General features: G+C 49.1%; 1 pseudogene; it reads right to left on the reverse strand.

The window, feature by feature from the left end:
• Window positions 1–5,478: 5,478 nt before the first annotated feature.
• On the reverse strand, window positions 5,479–7,422 carry LOC111162532 (annotated as a pseudogene).
• Window positions 7,423–8,035: the final 613 nt, after the last annotated feature.

Consider the following 8,035-nt stretch of genomic DNA (forward strand, 5'->3'; position numbering starts at 1 on the left):
TAATATTAGTTTCAGGTGTACAATATAGTGATTCAGCGCTTCCATCCAACATACGGTGCTCGTCATGACAAGTGCACTCCTAAATCCCCATCACCTATTACACACGCGCACACACACACACAGACACACAAACACACACACTCCACCCTACTCTCCTCTGGGAACCATCCGTTTGTTCTTTCATTCTTGGTTTGCCTCTATCTCTTCCTCCCCTTGTCTTGTTTGTTTTGTTTCTTAAATTCCACGTACAAGTGAAATTATTTGGTGTTTGTCTTCCTCTGACTGACTTGTTTCACTTAGCATAATGCCCTCTAGCTCCATCCATATCATTGCAAATGGCAAGATTTAATCACTTTTTTTGGTTTGTTTCTTTAGATTTTTACTTGAAAAAGTTCCTGAACTATGCTGGATAGGAAACAGAACAAAACAAAAACCTTAGGGGTGCCTGGGTGGCACAGTCAATTAAGCATTGGAGATCTTGGTTTTGGATCAGGTCATGGTCTCAGGGTTATGAGATAAAGCCCTGCGTAGGGCTCTGTGCTTAGCAGGGAATCTGCGTAAGACTCTCTCTTCCTCTGCCCTTACCCCCCACCCTAGCTCTCGTTGTCTCTCTCTCAAATACATAAATTTTTAAAAACAAAACAAAACAAAGAAATCCCCTTATTTTCTATAGGATTTGCAATTATCTCCCATGCTAGTAAGTTGCCTTTTACTCTGTTGATTGCTTCCTTGGATATGCAGAAGTTTCAGAGTTTGATGTAGTCTCATAAGCCATTTTCTCCCCAAAATTTATAAGAATAATATATGGTATATTTCTTATGCAATGAGTATTGTAATTGATTTCACATTTATTACTGTAATAGTTTTATATTGCTGTGTCACAAATTGCCACAAACTGAGTGGCTTAAAGGAAACCCATTTGTTCAAGTTCTGTGGGCAGAATTGTGTAGGTTGTATATGGAGCTCAGCCCAGTCTCTCCCCCAGTCTCAAATCCCAAATGGAAAGGTTCCTATTGCTGAGGTGCTGAATAACACCTTACTTATTATCTTAGCAAGTGCTTCAGGGCGCCGGGCTGGCTTGGTTGGTGGAGCAACTCTTGCTTTCTCGGTCATGCGTTCGAGTCCCACATTGGGTGTAGAGAGTACCTAAAAGAAAATTAAAGAGTAAAAGGTGTCAGCGAATACCTGTTTTCTGTGAAGTGGCACTGTATGCGACACTGTACGGTGGCCCCGCACACAGCACCAACCTCTGCGTTTTTGCAGAAGTACCGGGGGACTCCGCGCAACACTATGAGGGAGCAGCCTGCACAGAACTCTTCACATTTTAGGGCACCATACCTCAACTGTGACAAAGTTTTTTCGGTTTCCCATACCTTAGTCAGGCTCCTGAAATTTCTCCTGAACTCACCTCTGCATGTCCTTGTAAAATCTAGTTTCAGCAAGAACCATGCTAGGTTAGCTTTGAACAGAACCCCCACCATCTACCACCAAACTCATTACCTGTTTTCAGGAGGGATCCTTTTCAGTTGCTTTAACTGGAATACCCCTTCCTTTCATCTTAGGAATTTCCCATCCACTGTCCCTGACCTTCCTCTTTAGCCATAATTCTAACTGGCCTGTGCTGTGGTTGGAGTGAAAGGCGCTGTCTCCCCCGGTGACGTCCCCGTTGGAGGGTCCCTCTATCTGTTGCTACGATCCGAGTCATGCCTGCCTCACCATCCTAACAGGGGTCAGGGAATCTTCTTCATATCTGCGGAATCTCGTCGTGGCCACAGCGTGCAGCCCGAGCGCACCGCGACGCTGTCCTCAGCCCCATCAGCGGTCCTCGGCGGCCCCCTCGCGGCACCGCACGCGGCGGCGTTTGGGGCTCCGTTGGGTCCAGTGTGGGGCTCTGCGAGGCTTGGTGCTCTTCACCGCATCTTTGAGACTGATTACAGGGACCCTACTTCCCGAGCTCCTCAGGGTTATGTGGGGCATCGTGACCACACGCGACCGTAGTCAGCACCGCGTGGCAGCCCTCTAGCAGCAAGGGAGCCCCAGGCATGGTTTCCTTTCAGGGGGCAGCCGCTGCCCTTGGGTCCCCTCTGTATGTCCGAGCCATCCGGGGCGTGTGTCCTCAGCCCTGTGTGGGGATACACATGCCTGCAGGCCCGTCGTCCCACCTACATGGCCTGATGTTGTTTTGGGCAGAAAGAGAGAGGAACACAGACAGGAAAAAGATTGGCTTGAAGGAAGAAGTTCGTATTCTGTTCTTGGTCCCCGAAAACAGAGGAGGAGGCCGGTGAGCAGGGCCAGGAGGGAAGCAGCCTGCAAGGTCAGTAGGCAGAGGGGGATGGGACCCTGCGGGATGGAGCCTGGATAGGTTTGTCAAGTAAAGCAAGGTCAGGGAGAGGCACAAACCAGGATCTAACCACTTCTTGGAGGCTGTCCTGTTGTGGGTGCGGAATTGTTATAGTCGTCTCTTCTGCTGCTTTGTCCTTCCGTGGTAGGAGTTGAAGTTCCTGTCTTTCATTCCAGATTGTACTGAATGGAGGCCTCCCTCGTTTTCCCTTAGTTCATATAGCGAAAATTGTCAATTTCGTTTATCTTTGTTCAAGGGAACCTGTGTCCATTGGTCTTTCTATTGTGCTTTCATCTACAGATCCTCGAGTTCTCCATCTGTATTATTTCCTTCCTGTAGCTAAGTTTTGATTAATACGTTGTTCTCCCTATTGTTTTCTCACACTAAAGTTATGTTGTTATTAGAGATCTTTCTTTATTCTTGGGGTAGTAGTTTTCAGTAGAAATGTTCTCTGAGAACTTCATTTGCTGCATCTTATAAACCATTACCATGCATTTTCTTTAGTGTGCATGTGTGTATGCGCTCATGATTGATTTTGTCATGATAACTCCCGTTCTGTGAGTTGCCTTTATTGCAGTGATTGCTTCCTTGGCCGTCTACGTGTTTAAAATCTGTTGTAGTCACATTTGTCTATTGTTCATAATTCGTAAGTACAGTGTTTGTGTATTGGTTGTATGTAAATAGACTAATTGATTTCACATTGATTACTGTCATATTTTTTATTACTGGTGGTATATACCAGTATTAACAAACATATACACACACACACACAAACACACACAAATTGCCACAAACTCAGTGGCTTAAATGAAACCCATGTCCTTGTAGAAGATGTGTGGTCAGAACTGCGCAGGATCTATTGGGAGGTGAGCCCAGTCCCTTCCGCAGTTGTAAATCCCAGGCGCAGGGGTCCCTATATGCATTGCGAAGCCTTTCTTACCATCTTAAGAGGTGTCCTTACTCTTCCTTTTCTTCATTGCAGTCCTTGCATGCCAAGTGGCTGTGGAGTTCCCTGCAGCTCTGAATCCAGGCTCCTGATCTGACATTACCTTGGGGCCTTTCCCACCCCATCCCTCAGCTCTGCTCTATCCCCTACTTCACACAGCACCTGGGTTCAGTAGGTGGCACCAAATCGGGATGGTTCTTCTTACCGTACCGCAGGTCTATACCAGGTATTCATTGGTGACAAAGGTTCCATACCTCAGTACACTTACTCAGGTTTCTAAAAGGTCACGTAGGGCTTGTGTATGCACTCGTTTGTGAACCACGTATGAAGGAGCCCTACTAAATGGTTTTCATTAAAATGTCCAATCTGGGGGCGCTCAGTGGCTCAGTGGGTTAAAGCATCTGCCTTCAGCTCAGGTCGTGATCTCACGGTCCTGGGATGGAGCCCCGCATCGGGCTCTCTGCTCAGCAGGGAGCCTGCTTCCCTCCCCCATCTCTCTCTGCCTGCCTCTCTGCCTACTTGTGATCTCCGTCTGTCAAATAAATAAATAAAATCTTAAAAAAAAATACCATCTGAGCGCGCTAGTTATGCAATCAGGATCCTCGGGCGTCTTCATCCCGCAGGTGACATTCAGCAACGCCATTCTGTCTATGCAAGCCTCATGGTAGATGGTTTAGCCCGAAGTCCCCTTTCCCTCTTCATAATCTCTCCGCATAGTCCTCATGGGCTCCTCGTGTCCATGCACATGTCCCACGTTGTATTTGGAGTTGGTCCCAGTCAGTCCCGCACTTAGAAGTCCGAGCGGGAGGGTCCCTAGATCTTATGCGGGGGTCCTGAGGAAGGTCCGCATTCCCTTGTCCAAGAAGGTCTCTGAATGCTCCTTTCCTTCAGCAGCGTCGCTGTGACCCGCTTCCGCAGGACAAGGTGGACGACCTCGCTCTTCCGCACTGGGCGCGGCTCCGTGAGCAGCGCGGTCCACGGCCCCGCGGTGCGCCGTGGAGCGGTTCTGAGGCGGCATCGTACCTCGGTACAGAGGTCAGCCCCTGCCTCGGTGCCTTACTGCGGCCGCACCTCTGCCCGGACCTCTCACCAAGCTTCCAGGCCTTTCTAGGCGCTGTTTGGGGAGGTGAATTCTTTGTTCACCATACCAGCTCAGCCTTGAACCTTCTCTTAGACACCGCGCACGTCCTTGTCAAATGGAGCTGCCACTCCCACGTTGTTGAGTGTGTTTCCCCAGAACCTGTACCCTCCACTGCTGATCGCTCGGACATGTGACCGTGTGTGTCATCCTCACCATCTGCCCATGATTTCACATCACGTCGACCTGTCCTCTACAAGGGTCCACAGAGGATGCTCATCCAGAAACCTCTTTATTCTTGATGTTTCCCCTTAGGAGTTTGGATCGATCCACTGTCTTCCTCTGCTCTTTGGTACAATTGCTCACATGGACAAATAAGGAAAAATCACCGAAACGATTGCACATTTGTTCTTGCCATATTCAGAGTGAGTCTTGTCTTTTCCCTGTGTGGAGCCCAACTGCAGAGTCCCTATGTGCATCACTCATCGAGTGTACTTTCTTCTGACCGTGGTTCTGGGTAGGAAACCACGTTGCGTTACCTCTATGTCCTGACCCCATTCCCTGCACTGGCGAACCTACCAGTGGTACCATGCTTTAAAGAAGTGGGGGAAACAGAGTTATCTTTCCTGTGACAGGGTTATTTTACTGAATAAAATGTCCTTGATGTGCGTTCATGCCATAGTATCTGAAAGGTTTTTGTTGTTGTTGTTGTTTTCCTGGAGGCCCAGGGTATGGCGCTGTATGTATGCACCCATTTCCTTCTCCATTCTTCTAGCGATTTCTTTTGGGTCAGCTCTATCTCTTCCGGATTTGAATAATTCAGCAACGAATGTAGTGGTCCAAATGTGTTTCTAACTCTACCTTAGTAGTTCTGGTAATACCACAAGTGGGATTCCTGGATCGTGTGATATTTTCTCTTTGCATATTTTTTGGGTAATTTCTATACTGTTTTTATCAAGGAGGGCACACAACTCACATTATCACCAATAGTGTCTTGTGTTCTTAACTCTCCATTCCATCGCCCCCAGCAATAGTCATGTTTTGTTCTTTTTTTCTGGTATTATAGTTTTTTTTTTTTTAACACGAAGATGACGGGCACAACAAGCTGTCTCTTCATTTTCTTTGCTGCGCAGTGTGGCGCTGCGTCGGTGATGCTGATGGTCTCTGGGCTGCTCTTTCCACCACGGCTGTGCAGTTCTTGGAGGAGACGTCGTGAGCAGTCACTGCACAGGGAGATTTGTGGCACAGCAGCAGCACTTCAAGCTCCTTGACGTGGACTAGGAACTTCCGGATGCCCCTGTGCAGCTTGTACTTTGTTTTCTTCTTGGTCCCAAAACCAACGTAGGGCATAGAGCTCTGGCCCTTGAATCTCCCGCGCACCGCGCTCTCAATGCCCCTGGGTCTCTGCCAGTTGCGCTTCTTTTTGACATTTGGTCTGACTGGTGCCCGATGAACTTCATGGTCCTCTTGTCTGAGGGCAGCCGTGATGCCCCGTAACGGAGGGGTGCCACCTCCACACCCAGCTCCAGCGGGGGCGAAGAGAGCTGCTTTGTTTGTTTGTTTGTTTTGATACTGGCTCTTCTGATACTGTGAGAAAAGGTATCACTGTGGTTTTGATATGCATTTGCCTGATGATTAGTGATGCTGGGCGTCATTCATATGCTAGTTGGCAATTTGTATACCTTCTTAGAGAAATGTCTGTTGAATCTTCTACCCTTATTAATGGGGCTATTTGATCTTGTTGAGTTGTAGAGGCTCCTGAATTATACTGAGTAGGAAACTCTGTCAGATCTGATTTGTAATTATGTTCTCCTTTTCTGTATTTTGCCCCTTACTCTGTTGATGCAGGCAATGACGTGCAAGAGTCTTAAAGGTTGATCGAGTATCATAGCTCAGTTTTTAAAAAACATTCGTAAGGGTAAGGCAGCTGAGTGGCTCATTTGTTAAGCATCTGCCTTCGGCTCAGGTCTCGATCCCAGGGTCCTAGGAACAAGCCCCACATTGGGCTCTTGGCTCTGTGGGAAGCTTCCTTCTCTCTCTTCCACTCCCCGTGCTTGTGTTCCCTCTCTCACAGTCTCTCTCTCTCTCAAATAAATGAAATGTTTTTTAAAAAATTGTAAGGGTAAATTTGTGTATTTCTTGTGTAATAAATATAACGATTGATTTCTAACTGATTACTGTAACTTTTATTGCCCTGAAATGGCACAAACTCAGCGGCTAGAGGAAACTCATGTATTGCATCAAATACAGTTGCCCAGGCTGTGCTTAGAGCTGAGCCAGTCTCTCCCCATTTCAGGAATCCCAAAGTCACCGTTCCCTACACTTACTGCCAAGGTCCCTTATAAGGCGTGTCTCACCATCTGAACGAGTGTCAGGGACTATTTGTTTTCGGTAAAGTGGCACTGTATGTGACAGAGTTCTGCCGCTCTGCACGTATCACTAACGAGTGCACTGTGCGCACAGGACAGGGCACCTGGGCTGCACTCTCTGTGGTATCCTATGTGCACAGCAACCCTTAGTTTCCCTGGAACACATGCTTCTCATAGGACGTGGGCCTCCCCCATGACACCAATGCTCCTGTCCCATGCCTCAGCCAGGCTCCCGAGCTTTCTCCGAGGGTCATCTGTGCACCTCCTTGTCAATTGGTTTTAGGAAGGGTTCTGCTTGGTGAGCTCAGCCAGAACCCCGTCTATCCATGTGGGGACACCCAACATATTCCCTCAGGATGGCCATCCTTCCCCAGGTGCTGCCTGATCCTCCGGGCTTTTGTCAGCAAGAATCCTGTGTGGTCTCCCTAACCAGCATCCCCATTAGTTTCTTCTGCGTATGTTCCTTCCACCGTCCACTCTGGAAATTGTTCGCATTGGCCTGCACAGTAGTTAGAGTGAATGGCGCTGTGTCCCCGACATGATGAAGTCCCAGATGGAGAGGTCTGTTTATCTGTTGCTACGATCCTTGTCATGCCTGCCTTACTGTCTTAACAGGTGTCATGGAATATCCTTTCTCTTTGCGGAGGCTCTTCTTGGCCACAGTGAGCAGCCCCTTCCTCAGCTTCATCGGTGCTCCTTGGTGGCCCCCTCGTGGCACCGCACGCGGCCGTGTTTGGGGCCTGGCTGGGTCCCGTGCAGGGCTCTGTGGGGCTTGGCGCTCTTCACTGCACCTCTTAATTCGCTTGGGGGGACCCACTTTCTGAGTTCCCCAAAGCGGCAACACGCGACTGTAGTCAGCACAGCGTGGGAGACCTCCAACTCCAAGGTGCCACAAGCAGGGTTTCCGTTTGGGGGGACCATTGCCCTTGGGTCCCGTCTGTGCTTCAGAGAGGTCTGGGGCTTGTGTCCTCGGCCCTGTGAGGGGATCCAAACGCCTGCAGGCCCGTTGACCCACCTGCATGACCTGCCGGTTTTTTGCGGCAGAAAGAGAGAGGAACACAGACAGGAAAAATATTGGCCTGAAGGAAGAAGTTCCTATTCTGCTTGCGGACTCCGAAAACGTGGAGGCGGCTGGCGAGCAGGGCCAGAGGGGAAGCAGGCTGCGACGTCATCAGGCGGGGGGCAGAGGTCCCTGTGGGACCGAGCTTGGATGGTGGATTTGTCAAAGCAAGGTCAAGGAGAGGCGCAACGTTCGGATCTAACCGCCTCTTAGAGGCTGTCCTGTTGTGGGTGTGGAATTG

The sequence above is a fragment of the Enhydra lutris genome, unplaced genomic scaffold (genome assembly GCF_002288905.1).
Source record: "Enhydra lutris kenyoni isolate GAN:26980312 unplaced genomic scaffold, ASM228890v2 scaffoldscaffold1, whole genome shotgun sequence".
In the NCBI taxonomy this organism is placed as follows: domain Eukaryota; kingdom Metazoa; phylum Chordata; class Mammalia; order Carnivora; family Mustelidae; genus Enhydra; species Enhydra lutris.